The sequence below is a fragment of the Motacilla alba genome, chromosome 2 (genome assembly GCF_015832195.1).
Source record: "Motacilla alba alba isolate MOTALB_02 chromosome 2, Motacilla_alba_V1.0_pri, whole genome shotgun sequence".
Classification (NCBI taxonomy): Eukaryota; Metazoa; Chordata; class Aves; order Passeriformes; family Motacillidae; genus Motacilla; species Motacilla alba.
In genome coordinates, this window is record NC_052017.1 from 68,749,227 (window position 1) to 68,771,074 (window position 21,848).

The 21,848-nt window shown below is 39.8% G+C and overlaps 2 long non-coding RNA genes across 2 annotated transcripts in view; both read right to left on the bottom strand.

The window, feature by feature from the left end:
* LOC119697915 overlaps positions 1 to 12,983 on the bottom strand; it is a 166,655-nt gene extending 153,672 nt beyond the window's left edge. Inside the window, exon 1 of the long non-coding RNA XR_005255999.1 lies at positions 12,837 to 12,983. This is a non-coding gene — a long non-coding RNA (uncharacterized LOC119697915). The remainder of the gene's footprint in view (positions 1 to 12,836) is intronic.
* An 8,216-nt stretch (positions 12,984 to 21,199) lies between these two features.
* On the bottom strand, positions 21,200 to 21,635 carry LOC119698136. The gene is made up of 2 exons (XR_005256071.1): positions 21,573 to 21,635; positions 21,200 to 21,461 (listed from the first exon to the last, which is right to left on the bottom strand). It is a non-coding gene; the product is annotated as an uncharacterized LOC119698136 (long non-coding RNA).
* Positions 21,636 to 21,848: the final 213 nt, after the last annotated feature.

A 21,848-nucleotide genomic window follows, 5' to 3' on the forward strand; every position in this document is an offset into this window, starting at 1 on the left:
AAATATTTCCACTGTTTATGTATCTATGTGCAATGTAGCAGTTTCAAGGGGACAAATGAGATTTGCTAGTCATCACCCCATGAAACACTCAGGTAATGATGAATGTGAGGAAACAAAGCTCGTATCCCATCTACAGATTAAGCATGGAGGCACAGGAAAATTGAATTCCTGACAAAGCTCACAGAGGAAGCCTGTGGCAGAGCAGGGACTCTGAAGTCCTGCATTAGCTCCTTAAGTATCCACCAGCCTTTTTTTCCCCCCCCTCTATGTCTAAGTCTCAGATTTTATTTAAATATTTCTTATTTTATAATTGGTTTTCAGAAAGTCTGGACAAAAGCTAAAAACATATTTGAAATGCTCTGATGCTTTGCCAAAACCTGTCTTTTGGGGGAAATGTGGCTGTTTCTGCTGATTTATGGTAAAACACAATAAATTGGTTCATCTTAGTCCCGTAGCAAAGTTGTTTTAGGGAGGCTAGAACAGTAACAAAACAGTAGATCCTTACATTTAGCACCATAACCACTTTATTATGACATTGCCAGTGTTTAATGCTGAGTTCAACTCCATTCTGCTATAGGAGTGGAAGCATACACACATCACCTTTCCTGGAATGCTTTTGCTTCCCTTTGGACAATTGTATTTCATCATGTTCAGAGCTCAAGCAATTTGAAAAGCTAGCCATGTTGCTACAGAAATTGAGGTTAAAACTAAGATCCCTTCTCCTTTTGCATGCAGAGAGTTGCAAGACAAACTGTTTCATTATTAAAAACAAACAAACAAACCAAATAACTTTAAAAAATTATTCTAATCTCCAAAGAAACCAAGAGTGTTTTGATATCAGGCATTTCCCAACTGCTTATTTAAAGGACAAGTTCTGCAGCAAGTTTTCTTTTGTCTCTGTAATTTCATCATATCTGGAACTTCCTGAAAACTCATTTTGTATATACAACTCTTAGTGAATAAATCTTTAGCACACATTCAAGGCCTCTCCACCCACACCTCATAAAAAAAAAAAAAAAAAGAAGAAGAAAATAAAAGAAAAAACTAAAACATGTAAGTATGATACCAAACAACTGAAATATTGAGATATTGAGGCAAACACTGCAAGGACCAATACTGTTCTTTGGACCGGTTCTGGTTCTGGCTGGGATGGAGTTAACTTCCTTCACAGCTACTCCTGTGGTGCCATGCTCTGGCACCTGCACCAGTGCTTACAGCATCAAAGCTTTCTCTCTTCCCCACAAGACAAGTGGGCTGTGAGTGGGCAGGAGGTTGGGAGGGGATGTAGACAGGACACCAAATGAACAAAGGGATACTCCCTACATCTAACATTATGGTCAGCATGTAAAAGTTCAGGGAAAAGGAGGAGGAAGGGAGTCTTTGGCCACCACAGCATATACCTTCTCAAGCAACTGTTACTCCTGCTGAGACCCTGATTCCCAGGAAGAAAGTGGATGAGAAGTAATGAATTAATTCCTCTGTCTCCTTTGATTGTACACTCAGCTTTTTGCTTTCCGTATTAATCTATCATTATCTCAATCTACAAAGCTCTTCACCTTCTTTCTTTTTTCTTCCTATTATACAGAAGAGAGGAATGAACAAGAGGCAGGGTGAGTGTTGGGCTGCTGGCCAGGTTTAGCCCTCCACAGGTTCCCCTGTGATGGGTGTGACCCATCTGGCACTTTGTTAGGCCAGGCCAATGCATTTCTTCAGCACAACAAAATAGAGGCCTAAAGGTGATATGTAGTTATTTCCACTCTCTGTAGTGTATGACATGGAATGATTTAGAAATTTGAAAAGATTAGCAGCTCACTCTCATGCCTGTATGTTTTTCAAGATAAACAGAATAGTTGAGAACTGCTGTGCAGCACTGTGCCCATTTTACTGTCTCCCAAAGAAAAACAACTGGTCAGACATGCAGGAGAAGCCTTTTGCCCTACAAACCAGCCATATTATCTTGTCTTTTTCTTACCCATTAGAGCTGGCCAGAGAATCGTTTTCCTTACAGGGAATAATATCTTTCAAAAACTCCCAACTTATGTCCGAACACTAAAGATTTTAACTTCTTAACTTAGAGCTCAATGGTTGTACTTTCTGGTACGTGCGTGCATTCTCCTTTATGAATGAGACTGGCTAGCCAGGCTCCCTCTCTGGTAACATCTGATGGCCTCACTTTCTGTTGGCACACAGTAGTTCATCATAAGGCAGAAACATTTGTCCAAAAACTTGGAACTCCAGTGTATAATAGAGTACACTGGAGTACTTGCCCCTGCAGTTCCTAAGGACTATGACATAACATTTTCCATTTCAGCTGATTTTCTGTTGTTATCTGAAGATGAAAAAGTCTAATAGATTTATATTAAACCTTTTTTTTTTCAGTAAATTTTCAATTCTTCCTGTTCTAATCAAAACCTGACTTTTATCACATTTTTCTTTCTCTCCTTAGCCCTAATACTGCAATAAAAAAAAGAAATGAAGGTAAGTTTCGAAGGCTGTTTAGTTTCAGGTTCTGCATTTCCTTTATTTGCTGACACTAAGCATTAATTTGATGGTTCTATGCATTTCACACAAGTTCCTAGTAGCACCTGCAAGTAGCATTTCCTGCACAACATATGGCCAGTATCTAGTCAATCTCCTCTCCTCCAGTTTCAATCAAATCCTTATCTATTTTCTTACAAGGAAAAAGAAAATCCCTTAAATTACACCACAAGGAGATGATCTAGACAAAACTGGCTGAGCTACAACATACTGAGACTAACCCAAACCACATCTTCTGTGCTGGGCCAGGCACCACCCTCTGATACTCCTCCTTCACCAGCCCCTACAGACTCCTGGGTGTATCAGAGAGAGAGGTCTGTGTGGATTGCCATCCTGTAACATGATGAAGAATCTGTCTGTAAACACGGCATTGTGTTAGAAATGCATCTTAAAATTTGCACAAATCATCATAGGCCTTTAGCAGTCTTGTTATCATCACTGTTTAACTTTCCCATAAAAGAATAGCAAAAACAGCAATGAAACCAACCTAATGAACTTCTTCATTTTGGTGCTCCAAGGCAAAAGCATCTGCTCTTACATCCTTCTTCAGAGATATTTACCCACCTTTTCTAAACTATTTCTTTCTACTTACAGAAACTCTGCTACTACTCCAGGCAATCACTGTTGTTGCCTTATTGCAAGAGTTCCATACCGTCTGGGTGATTTCTCATGGGCAGACCCTCACAGCACTGACTCCTTCTTCTTCACAGGACAGCTAACAAACTCCTGTTCCCAGTTCTCTTCTCAGTTCACAGTTTTTCTTCTCAGCCAGCTAACCCACTCTTATTCTCTCTTCTTCTCATGGGTTACAGCTGTGGCCTGTTAAAGTCAGGCCTGTTCCTAATCTTTGATAATTGGTACAGCTGCAACTTCTCAGGTGTGAAATTACCTTCTGCACTATCTTTATTTTCTTACATTCTATCCCTCCACAAATCACAATTCTTACTGCTATAAAGTATTCCTAAATATCTACTCTACCATTTAACAAAATGCAATTAGAACCTGATATGAACAATAATAGCATAGAATCCTATGATTTTGTACTAGATAACATTATATTCCAATTAGTGCCCACTTTGCCAGAGCTTTTCATGTATTTGAGAACCCTTATTAAACTCTCTCTCCCTTTGAGATCCTCCATTCTTTGGGCAGAAATCCCCAATTCATTCAATCTCTTCTTACCATTAGGTTTTGCAGATGTTTTATAATCCCCTTGTTCACTTTGGATTCTCTCCAATTAGCTCACATCCTATTAGGAAGGCACAGCCCAAAATCAGTTCCAGTGCTCCAGCTGATGCCTTATCAGCATTGAGTGAAGCAGGATTACTTCATGTGTCTTGTCAGCTGTATTCCTGTTTGTATGTCCCAAGTTTGGCATTTATTTTTATTTTTCCTTTTTAAACAGCATTCCTAACTCATGTTCACACATGTGATCCAATACAAGCTACAAGATTTTATTCTGAAGTACTTCCCAGACACTTATTTACATCATCTGATGACTTGGTGGTGTTCTTCACTAACAAACAGTGCTAAAGCAACACAATTTCAGGGCAAACTACCCCTCATAAAAACCTCCATGCACAGATCTAACATGCTACTTCTGTGTGTCCTGGAAGGTTTCTTTGTTTGCTTTTGTTATTTTGCTTTGTGTTAGTTTTATTGGGGTCTTTTTGTACATTTTCAACAAAGCTGTTGAGCAGGGAGAAGATACATGCAGAAGAAGGATCATGCCATCAGTAAGCACTCTTGCTGACTACAACATACTTGCATAGCTGCTGTGTGCTTAGTCACAAACTTTCACAAGGCCATGAGGACTGTCCCCCAGCTCGTCTTTAGTGGCTATTCCCTCTGCCTTGACAGAGTCACTTTTTGCTGACCATTTGCATACAAATCGCTCCTCTGTACAATCATTGTACTTGCACTGGGCATGAATGTATGACCCAGCAGAATAATCGCACATGATTTTAAAGTGATAGTCCTCTGGTGACCATCTTCCTAGGTCTGAAGAGAATGTTCTTTTTTTCCTAGACTGACCAACATGATCTTAGGTGACAGTCCTCTTTATTTATACCAACTGACCAACACAGCTACTGTAAATTTGTATTAACAGGCTCATTGTTTAAGAATTTCATGGGTTGACAATCTGGAGATTTAAGACAAAATTTGGGTTCCATGAACATTCCTGAATTTCAATGCACTGGGCCACTGAACAGGAGAGACAGAAGCCTGGGGAGAGAGGCCTTATGCTTGCAAGCAGAAAGAAGTATTCTACAAACCCAGTTGTCACTCGTAATCAAAGCTACTGGACTGACTGAAGTTAATGTCTGGGTCTTAGGTAGAGTCGTCACACCATTTTTCAGTAAGAGAAGTGTAAGGTCTTTAGGATTTATGAGGCTAGTATTTGCATGGTGGATACCTTTGGATATTATTGAAGAGGCTTGAAAGACAACAAATGGCTTCAAGAAATTTTCAGTGGCCCTGCTCAGTAGTAGAGTTACAGAAGATGAAACTATGGTTTATAACCATGAAGATGAGGGGGAAAAAAGAACCTTTTTCATAACAGGAAAATCTTCTCAGTCTTAGGTGGCCTTCCAGTGTCAGAATGAATACCAAGTTTTCTCATTTTAAGAGAACTGTGCCATGAAACCAAAAGAATCTTCCCTGTTTATCAGGCAGCAAAAAATAACCAATGACTTCAAATACTTCTTTAATCTCTACCATCCCTACAGAAGACTTTTCTTTTTATACATTTCAGCTGGTTTATTGCATAAATATTGTGTTAGCAGTCATTCTTCAGTGTGTAGGTGGGATTGCCAGTAGGCAGAGACAGTGATAAATGAGTCTCCAGGTGTTGCTGCTCTTTTTAGAAAATCCTTTAACAAGCATTTGTGAAGATTGAGGTCATTTTGTAAACTTGTAAGAGTTACAGTAAGTTGTTTCACAGACACTTCTTTTTTTAAGAAGTGCTGTCAGAGTTGGTGAACCCAAAGTGGGTTGTATCTTTCTACTTAGCTCTGTTTACAAAACCCAGGTGATTATTTATACGCATTTAGTTTTGAGGATGCATTAAAGAGGTCAGGGATGGGGATTATTAGAGCAATGTTTTCATTAATTTCTTTTCTGGCTGCAAGAAAGCAAATCTTGCAGTCCTGAACTCTCCAACAAATATTTTGCGCACTTGATAACAGCACAGAGATGATGGTCTGTGTCATTAAAGTAATTATTGTAAACACCAAGAAGCCAGGAGAGAAGCTGCACAGCTCAAAAGATGAGAGGCTAAAGCCTTCCACCTTCAGACTGCAGATCCCACCAAAAACCAGGCTGAACAGGTTGATTCGAGTATCAAACCTACACTGAAGTGTCCTCCCACCCTCAGCACTCATCAAACCAGTAGCAACTCACTGGCTCACTGATGACAGAAGAAGGGAAGGACCACACAGGGTGGAGCACTGTGATCCATCGATCCCGACACAGGCACTGTGCGGGGCTGAAACTCTTCTTGCTGCAATGGTTCTTCAGACAAGACTGCTGGCAGCCTTCCTGAGGATCAAATGGATGCAAACTATTCTCTGGAGCACACCAAAGGAGGATGAGGAAAAACAACATTTCAAAGCACCATGCCACTGTCCTTAACAACACTATCCTCTGGCATGGGGAAAGGCATTCAGAGTGGGTATTTCCAGGCAAACATCACCCAAAATACCACTCTGAATGCCCCTGTGCCAGCACTTGATAACAGGTCACAAAGACAAGTGTTTTGCAGTTAGGATTAGCACTGACGGCCTCAGCTCTAAGGATGCAATAAACACCACATGGAGGGAGCACAGCCATGGAAAACCGTTTGGCATTTCATAATCAAGTCCCCCACCTTCACGCTTAAGTAATATTTTATCGTCTAGCATCGTGTCTTGGCACAGAATTCCACAGGCTGAGACTCTTTTGTAATTTTGTACTCTACAATGTTGTTCCCCCCCCACCACAAAGAGACCTCTGTCCAAAGGTGGAACACAAACAAGCTCCATTCTGAGTCATAAAAACATAACACATGCGTAAGTGCATGCAATAATCTTTGTATAATTTGCCCCTTAGTCATTGTCTAGTCCTATTATGTAAATCTGAAGCATGCATTTTTGAAAATAAAGGGTTTCAGTAAAATAATTACTGTTGTAATCCTGGAACCACACCCAATAAACAGTTTAGCAATCAACTGGCTCCATATATTTGAAAGCTATAAACAGATTAGTATGAAATTAAACCAGTAAGGGCCAAAATCTCAGCTGCTGGTATAAATTAGTACTGTTTGACTAAATCAAATTAGCAGTTTGATTGACTTCAATTAAGGTACACTAATTTACAGAAAGACATCATCTCTCCTTTCTTTATGCATATTCATCTCAGAGTACGTGTATGTGTGTAAGATATCTTTGTGTTCTATAGAGACAGTGATCTTTAGCACAATAATCTCATTTCTCTCTCTGCATATGTAGATTCACGAAACTTAAGTATGGCTTCAGGCACTGTGGGGAGAGGAATTGAAGGACTACCAGAAAAGACCTGGCAACTCCAATCTAATAATTTCAATAAACTCCTATTCATTTTCTTAATAAGAAATTTGCGAGACTACAGAAGACAGCCTGAGATTGCCCTTAGTAAGCTCCATTCCAAAGAACTCTAGAAAGGATCCATTAACAGTTTTTCCGCAATTTGGAATAATAGCCAATTTTTTTCAAAAACCAATATTGTTAACTTCACAGTATTCCAGGGCAAGAACTGCACCTGACTTTTCATGCATCTCTCTACAATTCATGATATGACTTTGATCTCATAGTAAAAATAAACCTAATCTTGATGGTTTTTAATGTCACAAAATTGGCCACAGTAGGATCTAAAATTGGCCATAGAAGGATCAGATGATTGGAACCTCCTTCTCATATGGAAAGGGAGCCATTTATATGGCATTTTCATTCTAAGCCTTGTGAAACATGTGAATCCTTGCCACTATGCTCAGGCTGCATGTTGAAAAAGTGGGGCACAGACTCAAATTATGTGCTCAGCTCACGGAGTGGGAGAAACAAGAAGTCAAGTTTAAGAAACAGATTATTGTGCTTAGCCACGTTCCAAAGCCACGCTTTTCCCTTAGATCATCCGTACACCATCACACTGCCAAACTAAAAATTGTCTCACCACTACAATTCTGGTGCTCTGCCTGAACAAAACATTTTATCACAGGGGCAGGAACACAAGGGGAGAGGAGAACTGTGGAAAAAGGTTCTGGTGTCTGAAACACACATTGTATCTGGGTGACAGGAGTGAGATTGTTCTCCTAAATACCCTTTAAGCAAAAAGCAACATTGCTAACGGAGAAAACACATGATTAAAAGGAACAAATCCCACCCACACAGCTCAAAAAAAAAAAGGCAGAATGGAAGACTGATGAAATGAAACCTTCATTCAATTTATTCCCAAACCAGTCAGACAAAAATGCTTAAACAGATATAAGTTACAAGAAAGAATATAAAGGTATCTGGAGAAATTTGGGAATCAAGTGGACCCCAAGGATTAAGGGGTATCTCCTCTCTAGGGCTGAGAACAAGAAGAACAGGTATAGAAGTATCAATACAGCCAATAAAACTGCCAGCATAGTGGCAGACCATAGCTGCCACTTTTCTATCAGACACAAAGTAAAACATCTTCCATCTTGAATTTCCACTGAATAGTCTCCTCTGGAACACCAACCAAGAAAGAGGAACATCATAGCCAGAAGTAAAAGGAAACAGGGAAAGCAGCTGCTCTGGAGAGCAAGCAGACATCCTGGTGAGGAGATCCGGGTCCTCCTCTGCTCCCGTGCTGGAGGCCGGTGCCAGTGGCCATACAGATCCTGGGTCCAATTCAGATTTCTTTTTTGGTAGATGTAGCTAACCAGAATTCATCTCTACATTGGAGAGAGGTGGATTCAACAGGTGGACTGTTAGGTGGATAAGCAATTTGTTGCCCAGTTGCATCCAGAGGGTTGTGGTCAATGGCCCAGAATCCCAAAGGACATCAGTGACAAGTGGTGTCCCTTTGGGGTCTGTATTGGGACCACTACAGTTTAATAATGACATCATCAGTGGGATCAAGTGCACCCTCAGCAAGCTTACAGATGACACCAAGCTTGGTGGTGCAACTGACACACCTGAAGGATGGAATGCCAACCCAAAGGGACTTGGACAAGCTCAAGAAGAGAGCCCATGGGAACCTCGTGGTTTAACAAGACCAGGTGCAACGTGCTGCACCCAGGTCAGGACAACCCCAGTAATGACACAGGCTGGGAGAGGCACTGACTGAGAGCAGCTCTGCCAAGAGGGACTTGGGGGTGCTGGTGGATGAGGGGCTGGACATGACCCAGCCATGTGCACTCACAGCCCAGAAAGCCAAACATGTCCTGGGCTGCATCCAAAGCAGCAGGGCCAGGGAGGGGATTCTGCCCCTCTGTTCTGCTCTGGTGGGACCCCACCTGGAACACTGCATCCAGCTCTGGGGTCCCAACACAGAAGGACATGGACCTGCTGGATTGAGTCCAAAGGAGAGCCACGAAGATGACCACAAGGACGGAGCTGTGAGCAAAGCCTAACAGAATTGAGATTGTTCAGTCTAGAGTTAGGGTGACCTAATTTCAGCCTCCAGTACCTGAAAGGAGCTACAAGACAGATGGAGAGGGACTTTTCACAAGAGCAATGGGACAAGGGGGAATAGCTTCAAACTGAAAGAGAGCAAGTTTAAAGATTAGATGCTAGGGGAAAACTCTTTACTGAGAGGGTGGCAAAGCACTGCAAAGCACAGATTGTCCAGAGAAGTTGTGGGTGCCTCATCCCTGGAAGTGTTCAAGGCCAGGTTGGATGGAGCTTTGAGCTATCTGGTTTAGTGGAAAGTGTCCCTGCCCATGGCAGCAGGGTTGAAACTAGATGATCTTTGAGGTCCCTTCCAACAAAAGCCATTCTGTGATTCTATTATATTCTATTCTAAGATTCACAAGGACAGAAAGAAACAACCCCTCACATGCTGGAGATTACCTGAAAACAGAAGCTGAGCACAACAGCTACCATGCTGCTGCACTAGTATTGATGCCGCACTGCTGAGTGTAACACGTGCAGCCAATGTGCCAGCAGCAGGTGGGGGTTTGGTTCAGCAGCCTTCATCTCCGGCTCATTTCACCCCTTTGATCTGCTGTAAACACACCAGTTTGACTGCAGTGCCCCAATAATATCTGACACCTTGAGGCATGTGGAGGAACGTGACTCTCTTTCTCATCATTTTTTCTTTACAGAAATAAGCCTAAGGAGGGGTCTCCCTTACAGCATCTGTCATTTCCCAATTGCTGCTGAGTAGCAAGTTAACAAACATGAAAAGCTTTGTTTGGAAGCACAGCATAGGGCTTGCACTCAAGAGAGAGGATTGTTCTGTATGTTCTTGTTACTGTGATAATTCCCGTATACTGAGACGTTCCTGGCTGGGAAGGCAGGCAAAAGAAGCATGAATTTAGCAGCATGTGGCAGGACAGTGAAGAAAATGCTGTCTGTGCTGTTTTCCCACTCTAAGCTCATCTTTCAAAGCTTGGGCTATACTATACTATTGACTACTAGGATCAAGTAAATGTTAACATCAAAAGGAATTCAATATTATATTTTGTAAAAGCCCATTTTCCATATTGTTTTACTCATTTTATGCTATCTGTCACAAATCTCAATAATTTTAAGGGCAGGAGCATTTGCAGAAAAAAATAATTCTTATGTAAAGCATCGTAAATGCTCAAGGAATGAGAACTCTGAATTAATACATGTGACAATATGATCCTGAATTTGTGAAGAGTTACTTCCATCTTTCAAGGAACACAGCTGAACCATAAAATTCCCCATAACTGGTCAAACTTAGACTAGGTATGTCACGTTTAGGTGACATTACAGAGCTGCTGGCCACACCATTAAGGATTTCTATGATCTTTCAGCTTTATACTTGAGGTTAAGATTTTTTCCTTTCATTTTTACTTCTTCACAGAACTTCAGAACTTATTTGAAAAGCAATATAAAAAAAAAAAAAAAAACAACATAGATGAGTTTTAGAGTTTTCAGGAAAAGGTCAACAGACATATCTATCTAAGTTTTAACTCCCACATAGCCCTGAAGTGTAGAGAGAGATTTTTTAAGTCATCTGGATGTCTGAATAGATGTCTGAGAAATACATGTTGGGACTGTCAAAATACCTGGCTACTTCTTATAAAAATCAACAGGTGATGTTTGCTTAGGAACACATGAAAAATCTCATAATTTTATAATCAATATTTTCAAGCTCTTATATTATTTTCCCAGAAAACAAAGCCCACATGGAGTCTCACCTCTAGGACTTGTTCACTGGGTGCTGAGCAAACCTCATCACTTTTGGTGCTTGTTTTTTCCCCTACAACCACAGTAAGGGTTCTGACAGCCAGAGCAGATGTGCTTTTCATGACAACCCATCTCAAAGTGTACCATATTTGGAAGCTGGCTTCTGCAGAGTAATTCAATTAGGCAGCAAGGAAACTCTTTGAAGCTGATAGAACAATTTCCATTGGCACCAGTGGACACCAAATCAGGTCTAACAAGTAGATGGTCTTGAAACTATATGTGCCTTTGAAATACCTATATACAAATACACACAGGGACATAACCAGCCCATCTGTGTCTGCATTTCCTCATCTCAGAAATATGGGTAACAACAGCTATTTACTCATTGTTATAGAAGGTTGATAATACTTAAAGCAATTGGTGCGATGGCTAATTAGTTAATATTTGAAATTTTAAAGCACTACATAGCTGCTAAGCACTACTACTAAATTAAGCCAACTCTCAGCAAAGGCAGACAGCCTGATCTTCACTGCTTGTTGACACAAGACCAATTATAAATAACAAGTTCCATAAAGTCCAAAATATGTCATACATGGAGAAATTAATGAAAATTAAGATGAATAAAGTGGAACACTATCATCATTCAATATTAAAATTTATTGGATTTCAGATGTTTAATCAGCAATGTCTACAGTAATTTCCCGTTCTATATGCACTATGCAGCTAAATAAAGCACACATGCCTTTTTGATTGAAAAATAAGGACTGTGTTAGCCTTGCGCCACCACACTAATGTTGATATTGCTAACTTCTGAATCAAGAGCCCTGTTCATCAGCTCATAAAGGTCCAGCTAGGTTTGCTGCTTTTCCTACTCCAGCTGTAAGATTGTAACAGAATCTCATTTTTAGTCGCCTCCTAACTGCAAACTTAAACCATTAATGACCACTCTCTATTCGGCTGTTCCCAGATTGCACCAGAAGCTCACAGTTATTCTGTAGTCAATTAGCATATGCAAATCTTTCTCTGCCACTTTCTTTACTGCCTTGCACTGTATTTTTCCCTAGGGAACCACCATTTTCACTAAAGGCAGAAACCTTCAGATATTTAAACATTTAGTCTGTTTTTATTGTTCCTGCCCTCACACTCCCTGTATGGGAAGAATTGGACTTTATCTCTACCTTGACAATGCCTCCTTGTCTTGTGTCAGCAGAGAATTTCATAAGTCAGCTCCAACCTTCTACACCCAAGGCATTAAGGAAAATGTTAAGAAAGATCAGTCCCAAGCTGGTCTGTTAGGATTTCCACCAACAAGCTTCCACCAAACTGGCAGAACCTGTGCCATCTCCCTGGTCCCTGCCCACCTTCCTCAGCTTAAGAAGGAAGGTGTAGTCTATCTTTGCTATCCTAGCATTTCACTTCTGCCAGAGCAGTTTAGCAGAGGAAATCTGAACATTTAAAGTTAGTCTACTTTATGCAGACTTTCCTTGTCATCGTCAGGGATATAGTCCAGTTTTTCCAATTCCAGAATCATACAAAACAAGTACAGTACTCTATGCCCAGCTTCAGACATGTAGAGGTAAGTATAGGTTCTTCATAAATATTCAACCAAAACATTACCTACTGTGTTTTAAAAAATGTGGGGAATTATTCCTTTTCAACTGACTAAACAATTACTAGTATTTATTGTCTCTATTTTGACAGAACTAGTTTAACACATTCTTAAAAAAATACACAACTTATTCTTTTTGATCATCACAAGTGTCATCAGCCTACCACAAATATTGTATTAAATAACTCTGCACCACAAAGAAACATGATCCTCTAAATGTTGAATCAACGTATTTGCTAAGGAGGTGTGTATCAAGTCAAGCCATCTCAACATCTAACTGATCCCCCAGTGGGAAGCAAATAAACAAACAAGAAAACAGAATACCTCACCTTTGAAATGCCAGTTAATACAGCTCCACAGGCCCAGTTCTTCTCTAGCATTTACCCCTGAGAGGCAGCTGCTGCAGGCACAGAGCTGCTCTTGCAAATGGCCTGGTCTACAGCTCTAAGCAAGGGTGTTTGCTGCTCACACAGTCACCAGGGACCCCACAACACTCCCCACCAAAACAGGAACAACCAGGCACTTCCTCCTCTCCTTTTCCTTCTTGTTCTCAAGGCCATACGCAACCCCTTTCTCTTCCTCTCCCTCTGGGAAGCTGGATTATTTTATGATGGCAACTGGTCATTCTATCCCTCATCCTCCTTAACATCAACAGTGCACAGACTTCTGTGTTTCAGAGGAATGTGGGTAAAACTGCTCTGTAGGGGCAAATTCTGTCCCTTGTAAGAAAAATCTGCTCCCTTCAGACAAAGAATTTTGATTGAAAATCACATTTTGCCTGAAGGCATCCAGGTTTTTTAAGTCTTATCCTTTCCTTCCCAGAAAAACATTAAATCAGCCAAATGGCTCTTGCTGCCCTTCCACTGGAAGGAAGGAAAGTAACACCCAGAGGATAAAATACAGAAGGAAAAGCATGACTGGTGAAAAAAGAAGTGGTAGCACTGACCTCTTGACTCAAGGGCAGTGTGGGGAGGAAGGCAGCTCAGAGTGGGAGGGAAGTGGCAGAGGGAAAATAGTTTGCATATGTGTGGACACACTTGCAGATACTGATTTACCAAAGCCTAGTGAGGAGGCGTCAGCCTCCCTGTTGGCACCAGTTTGTGCAGCCTGCCTTCCTGCATCTTGTGGAACAGCCACACAGCAGCATGGCTCAGCAGCCTCCCACCCAATTTGGGAAAGGGCATCGCCTGTCCTCAACAAATGCATCTACATCTTCACATGGGAAGGGGCCAGTACAATTGGAGAACATTGCCCTGCATGTGCTATTTCCAGTGAATGTGCAACGCTGCTTATAAGCTTACATAAGGAACATGATCTGATCCTGCATTTGTTCCATGTCTGCAGCTCCTGGAGACTTGTATGCAGACTGACTCTAAAGCTACAAGCTTGTTTTCCCTGCAAAAGGGAAAAACAATTAGAAAACCTCTGTATTCTTTGCACTTAAAAGGGCAGGTCCCCTTACACCAGATACTGCTCTTTCAGCAGATCTTTGTGGGTGGAGATTTCATATCAGCATGTCTGCCAATTCCTGCCAGAGTTTCATCCAAGCCACAATATATAGAGTCAACATTAATTAGCATTAATTATTATTTATAAGAAGCAATATTATCTGCATTGCTATCATTCACACTTATTTTTATGCCTCACATAGGGTACATATACATGGTATCTCATTGTTCAAATAGAACGAGGTCCCGTGGAATCTGCAGACTAATGCACACTATTACCATCCTTAAACCATTTTGAAGAGGTAATTGTAAAAGCTAGAAGATCCCCTTTTCTGTGCTCCCATCAATTTGCCTTCTACTTTCTGTTTATAGCTGAGTCAAGATTTTTCTACTCTTTTTTGCCCCCTCACAAACAGGAAAGAATAATAAAAAAACCCAAACAAACAACTGCCTAGAGATCATAAAATAATTTTCTTTCTAACCAGAAAAACAGAAAACAGCCAACACAAGAAGAGCATTCCCCCATACCATTTGGAACCATCTAAACACAGTATTTACAGTACAAAACTTTTAAGTGAGCCTTCTGCACTTCACCAGAATGAACTGGTTTCATACTAACAGAGAAAATGTGCTCGATGAATTTATGTTGAATTTATTCCTCTGTCTATTTTGTTGGCACAAGCAGGAACATTCTTAAGCACCACTTAATTCTGCTTCAAATCATGTCTCCAAAACCAGAACTGTCCTGTATGAAATGTGTTAAGCAATGGGGGTGATTTTATTTAGTTCCCATAAAAGTGAGAAAAATTGCAAATATTACAAAATTCAATTTAAAACAGTTAATTAGCCCAGATAGCTATTATTAGTACTATAGAAGTTAATAGTATTGTTGATAATAACTGCTCATAAATAATGATTAGCATACATTAACTTTAGTTAGAAGAACTTATGAACATTAGCAAATCCTATAATGAGCATGGTCCATATTCTCCTTCTAATGAATTCTGCTTTGCTTCCAGTTTAAATAATATTTTTTACCACTTTGTTTCTTGCTTATTTTGTTGCTTGATGCAATACACAATAGCAAAGGCACCAAGATTAGTTCAGTAAATTCAATTTAGAAAGCCACTTTTACATAGGCCAAGTTTAATGAAAATACCCTTCAGTATGTTAAAGCGAATTCCCTTAGCCAATCCAGGCTGGTTGAAGAAACTACTAATAATCAGCTGGAACTGCTGAGTCAAAATTATGAATGAGATGGAAACACTGAACAAAATTTATGTGCTCCCATTGCTTATATTCTATTTGAGATTGTTGCAATCACAAATTATGCACTGCTCTGAAATACTGCATACTCTGACCAATATGAATTGCAACATTTTGCTGAGGAGTCACAACATGTTGTGTCAACTGCATACACCTTTCAGCCAGAAGTATGAACTGAAAAGAGCAGGAAAACTGCATTGCCATTTTCTGTTGAAAGCCAACTTCCATCTGAAATCATTTGTGAGCAGTTTGATTTCTATTGAAATGTACATTTTATTTACTTTACTGAAAAATCAGACTAGGCTTATTTGAATTTCCAGATACATAAGAACAACAACTTTAAAACTAGATATTGTTGGCTACAGATTATATTCTAATTTTCCCCATTATTCACATATGCATTGAATTAAGTTGGCCCACAATTATCTAATCAGAGGAAAGAAACCACACCATTTTGCTCATACAAATAGCAAGTATGCACATTACAGACATTATAAAGGGGTTCTTTGGCTGCTGTTGATCTTTAGCTAAAATAAGTCATGAATAATTTGTATGGAAGGGCACCTGAGAATACTGTTTACAGCACATGGGCAATTAATATATAGAAAAATATTTGCAGAAATTAATCGTTATGATTGTCTTGTTTAACACAGTTTTCTAACTCTGAAACATTGTACTCTTGGCTATTTATACAAAAAGACAGGAAGAATGCTTCCAGGATAATAAAAGCATTCTGGATAGGGAAAAAAAAAAAAAAAAAAAAAAAAAGTTCGATCTTCATTGTATCTATAACCAGTAATTACCATGCCATTATATTTTTACCAACAGTCAAGCACTTTGCTGGCATAAACAGACACACCTCTTTCAGCAGCAGGGTTGCAATCACACATGCTGGTAGCTATCTTCATCCAAAATGCACTGACAGTTAAATGTGAAGAATGTATAAATTATTGTCCAGATCTTTAGCTGGTTCATCACACAACACTTCACTGAAATTAATAATGCTGTACCATCTGATAAAACATCCCATTATTCACAGCTTAATTAAATTGTGCATGGAAAGTTAACAGAAGGAGGTAATCAACCAATGCAACACAACACAAAACTCAGTGCGGCAAGCTTAAGCTGGCTCTCTTAAGCAACACATCAGTAATGGTGGAAAGAACATTTTTGGAAAGCACTCAGTGTCAATAAAGACATCCTTTTTAGTATTGATGAAGCAAGGCAGCCATCAGGACACATAAAAACACATCTTAACTCACCTTTTCCTGGAGCAAGCACTAATGTTCAAGCACTTCACAGAAAGATGTTACAAAATAGCCTGATGGGAAACATTCTTCTGCACAAGTCATACCAGAAAGGACTATAAACCAGTGGCGGCCAGGTAAAGGAAGAAAATATCTGTAATGCTTGAGGTAGAACTCAGTGTGCAGCTTTTAAGCAGCAAATAAATTTTGAGGGGCAATCCCTCTCACCTTACACAATGTTTTTGTCTAGCTCAGTATGTTAAATCCTATCTTAACATCAGGATAAAGTTTGATTTAATGATGAAAGTAGTTTTTCTTTTCACAATCAATTACCTTACATAAATAATGTTAATAAATGAGCAGAGTATCTCAAGCATTAAAAACTGAAGAACCTTTCATTTTAGATGCTTCATAAAAGAAGACAAACCAACTGAAACTGATGTTAAATGCTTTTCAGAGCTTTGTAATACATCCCAGGTGGTCACCTGGGAAGCCTTAGACTTCCTCAGCTAACAGAAACAGGTACTACAGGGTGAAAATCACTTCATGGACGACAGTCACCTGTTTTGGGATGAGATTATAACAATTCCCAGGTGTGACAATATGTGCAGGCATTTGAAATTTCAGGCAGTAGCACTGAGAACCCACTATCTGCAAAGCAGAATCTACATACTTTGAAGTCTTTAAAGGTACAAATTTTCAGTTCAAACTGACGATAATATATTTGGTTCTTTGGCTTTATTTTCTTGTTGCCTGTGAAATTATCGGTGTTTTCCACTGTTTAAAATAAAACCACTCTTCCTAGTGCTGTAACTTTTGAACACTTTAATACCTTAGCCAATAGTTTCCTTGTAACAAACTAAAATGGTGTTTATAAAAATAAAATTAAAAAATAGGCTGCATCAAATCTTAACTCTGAAAAGGAAGACTCACAACATACAGAAAAAGACTGTTTCCCTGCAATGTTCTTGGGCAAAACTCTTCAGCTTCACTGGGGCAGAAACCCAGGCAATACAACCCCAAAAATACACTGCTGAAAGGAACAACTCTTTCCTGTAAAGAGCAGATGGGAGCAATAATACCTTATCAAAGCTTCAAGGCATAGAATGAACACACATATTCATTTAAGTTACATTTTGCACTTGCAAATTAAAAACAGCCAGGTCATGCTGTGAAGAAGCTGGCATCTGATTGTCCACACTATTTAACTAGCAACAAGCCTCCTGACAAGGGCTGTCCCTCTAACCCAGCACTTTCTCATGCCATGCAGAGGCCTCTGGTCAGGAGATAACACAGACGAAGGACAGTTCCCTCTAGACAGCACAGATGAGGCCACTTCTTTGTAAGGAAGAGAATTTTGCCATGCTAAAGCCCTCAGGGGAAAGACTGGGTGCTGGCCTGTTTTTATTAGGGCTAAGGTAGCCCTAAAGACCAGATGGGACATTGTGGGCACCTTTAAGTGCAAGATCAAGATTGTATCTGGAAGACTCACCATACCATGGTGTTTCAAATACTAATGAATACATTCATGCACAAGAGCAATTTTCCCAAATTAATTAGGATTACTCCTATGTATAAAAGTATGCCAGCGTAGGTGTGCGCAGAAGAGGTTCTGGAATGTCAGTCATCATATACCCATCAGTTAAAGCACACTCATAAATGTTTTTGTTTGAAAGATTGTACAAACCTTAATATAAAATACATGTTTTCTGGGTCTGATGACTCAAGAAGAACTTGCAAGTCTATACTTTAACTTACTCATCTTATATAAATAAACTTTCCCCTTGTGGAAGGGAGTCCTATGGCATTAATAAATAGGGATCTTTCTCAACCAGACTCAGATTCTGTAAGAATCACTTAGGAACATTTAGACTAATTATTTCTTGCGAATTATTCACTTGACTCTGTCTCTTCAATCAAGAAGCATGGCACTATTTCTTTCAGCAGCACAAGCCAGTATAATAGAATATTCTCATATCCAACACCATTTAATTAAAGTCTCAACTGGGAATAGTCATGAGTCTTGACAAAGTTTTGAAGGTTTGAATACAAGCCCACTGGAGTGAGAGCCCCACCTATTCAGTTTGCCTCTGCACCTGACTACACCAGTTTTCATCATGGGGCCAAATTTTAATGATAGTACATTAAAAGGCCAGAGTAGGGGTAAGGGGGTACTGGGTGTCACATCCTGCCTTCAAAATAAAGTCTATCCAAGTCACCAAGACTTACAGAGATCACTAGTTTTTTAAGTAGCACTGGACAAGGCCGTTTTCCCCACACCACTTAGATAACTTAAAAAAAATCTTTGTGTTGGGCCTTGTTGAGTTTCTTGGCACTGACCGTGTGTCAGGTCGAAAAGATAAAAACGGACTGTCTTCCAAACCCTTATGGCATAAATAAATCAAGCTATGAATAAGAAGTCTCATAAGTGATGAGTAAATATCTCCATTGCCTGATCCATCAATGTCAGGCACCAGAGCTTCCACTTCTCATATATGAATACTGAAGTCCGCAGATCTTTAAATCCCTTTGTGCATCAGTCATGCTCTGTTTCTCATTCATAATCTCCTATTCTTAACAGTTGCTAGAGATTTTCACTAGGAAAAAAATAAAAGGAGGAAATATTTTGCACAGAAATTGCAAGTAGAAAGAACTTTCAAACTGATGAACCCCAGCCCCTTTAGGAATTACATACTGATGTTCAACCTTCACTTTGGCTTTTTTTTTTTTTTTTTTTTTTTTTGTAATTTTTATTCCATGTAAAGCAAAACAAAACCAAAATCAACCACAAAAAAAACCCTTCCACTTCTCAACCACCCCTAGCCATGAAAGACTGGAAAAGTATACTCCAAGAGACAAAATGTAGATGAAAGACAATCGCTTCCAAAAGCACCATGGGAAACGAAAAGCCAGAGAACTCCCTAGCCTGAGGAAAGCTGTAGAGCTGAGCAGTCCAAAAAAATTACACCAGCAGAAGCAGTCAAATTGGAGATTGTTGGGCATCCTGAAAATTTTCTGCAGTCTAAGTGGAACTGCTCTGCAATGTATTCTCAGTTGGAGCTCTCTACTCCAACTTTCTCCTCATCTTCACCTCTTCATCTCAGCTTTGCTCCCTTTTCTTTTTCCTATGGTGCCTTTAACCTGCCTGATTCCCTCCCCCATATATTTCCATTAATTTATTTTTTACAGTAAAAAAAAAAGGTTCTGAAAAGTCATTTCCATCATAAAAAAAATGTCAAAACTTCCCAATATTCTTAAAAGGGAAAATGATCCATGTAAAAAGAAACCCAAAGCAGCATCTGGGGCCACAATAGCAATTACAATCCCGGAGAAGTTAGGATCCTGTTTGTGCTAGACTCTCTCTGTGCACATAAACTCACTCACTCACTCCTCACGGTCCTGACTGACTTAGAGGGAAGGAGCCATTGCATTAAAGTAGATTTGGAGATGTTTAGTAAGACCTCGTCATAAGCAAACAAATCAGGACTACTGACAGGTTTACAGGGCAGAAGATACTGGGTGTGACACACCAGAAAGTCACTTGCAGACATTAAACTGGCACAAATCCGTGGACTGTGTTTTACTTACCAGTCTTGGGCTAACACCCAAGACTTTTCTCTCTTTGCAAAGGTATGACGTCAGGCACATGGCAGTTCTTGAGATTCTGCATAAGCCAGCATTGCCAGAGGCTCTGTGCAGGTGTGGTTAACAGTTATTTAATGATTCTTCACAATTGCATGTATCTGTCTGAACATAAATACAGTCTGATCATAATCTTTCTTTTCACACCATGAATTTGCCCTAGTGTTTCCACCCTTGCAGGTTCCCAAATGCCCAATGTCTGTTATTACAGACCTGAGATTCACTTCATCATTTTGAACCATTCACGAGCACTTTGGTGTCCTGTTGGCTTAGTAAGGTGAAGAGAATGAAGGCAGTGTCTTTAGTACAAATGCTCCAGTTCTTCACTTAAATTCTGTATGTTTGGCTCCTTGATGACTCATGGGACTCTCCTCCCTTCCCCTTGTTTACACAGTGATGACAAGTACTGTTAACTTTCTAAAAGCAAAATTATCAAAAACCCCCAGAACACTGGCAATTCCTGGGAAAAGCTCGCTGTCTTTCCTCTTTCCCAGAAGTTGCACGAGCCTGAGCAGTTGCACAGTTCAATTAGTTAAAATAATTTTGAGTGATAGTTCAACTGTTTCTTTTCCAAAAGGTAATAGTTTTCCTAATTAGTCACTTGCTTTGATAAGGCACTGACTTTTACTCTAATCTAAATTAACAAGACTTTATCTACCTGCATCATTTAAACACACCCTACTTGCAAATCTGGTATGACTAAAAACCATGACAAGTGTTTGGTTTCATTTTACATTTGCTTTGCTTCAAAGTGCCCCACTTGGAGGTTAATTATTAATCTATTAAAGTATATGTAAAGGTTCAGGGAAACAACAGGGTTAGTAGGTAGAGCAGTAGTGGAGGAATTAGGAAACCCATGTCCTATTCCCATCTTAGATCATGTAAGTTTGGCCAAGACATTCAAAACCTGTAAACCTTTACTTAAGAGAACCAAAATAGCAACACTCTGCACAAAGCACTCTGACATCTGTAGGGAAGAAATTTCATGGGTGTGAGGCAACAGGATGTTTATTCACACCTTAAAGAGACTGAAACTCAGCTAATCCCTTAAGAACTCACCTAGGAACTGGAAATCAAATACACAGTGCATGCAACTCAACAAATTAATGATTTTATTTCATTTGCAGCAACAGAAGGACCAGCTCTCCGAGTCTTTGCTACATTTCTCTGCCATCTGAAAGGTGGTGAAAACATGCCGGTTTCTAGAACCAGTTTGCAGGACATAAATGCCCATCTCTCGCCACCTGAGGTACTGCAGTGGATGTGCCCTCGGTATAACTCTGCTCTCTGTTCCAGGAGTAAGCCAGCAGCAGCACGGACCAGATTTTCAAAGATACCAATGGTTCTGGAGCTGTCATGGGGGGTTGCAGAGAAGAAAAACAGAACACAGCAAACGGAGGTCAGAAAATGCACCAGAGCGGTACAACTTAAGGGTAGTTAAATCCTGCCAAATCCTGCCTACCAAAGCAAAGTCTGTCAGCAGCCTGCTCCTGAAAAGCTCCATTATAATGCATTTCACTTGGTCTTGGAAAAAATAAAAATCAAGAAAGTTTTCACATCATTATTTATTCATATATTTGGCTAATGCTTATATAAATCATGCAATTCCACCCAGAAATAGCTTTTTGAAAACAAAGAAACAGCAAAAGAAATCCAACCCAGAAGTAAGAATGTTAAATACTTATTGCTGTACAACTGGAATATTATTGGCAAGGTGATTAATTTGTTGATCCACAGT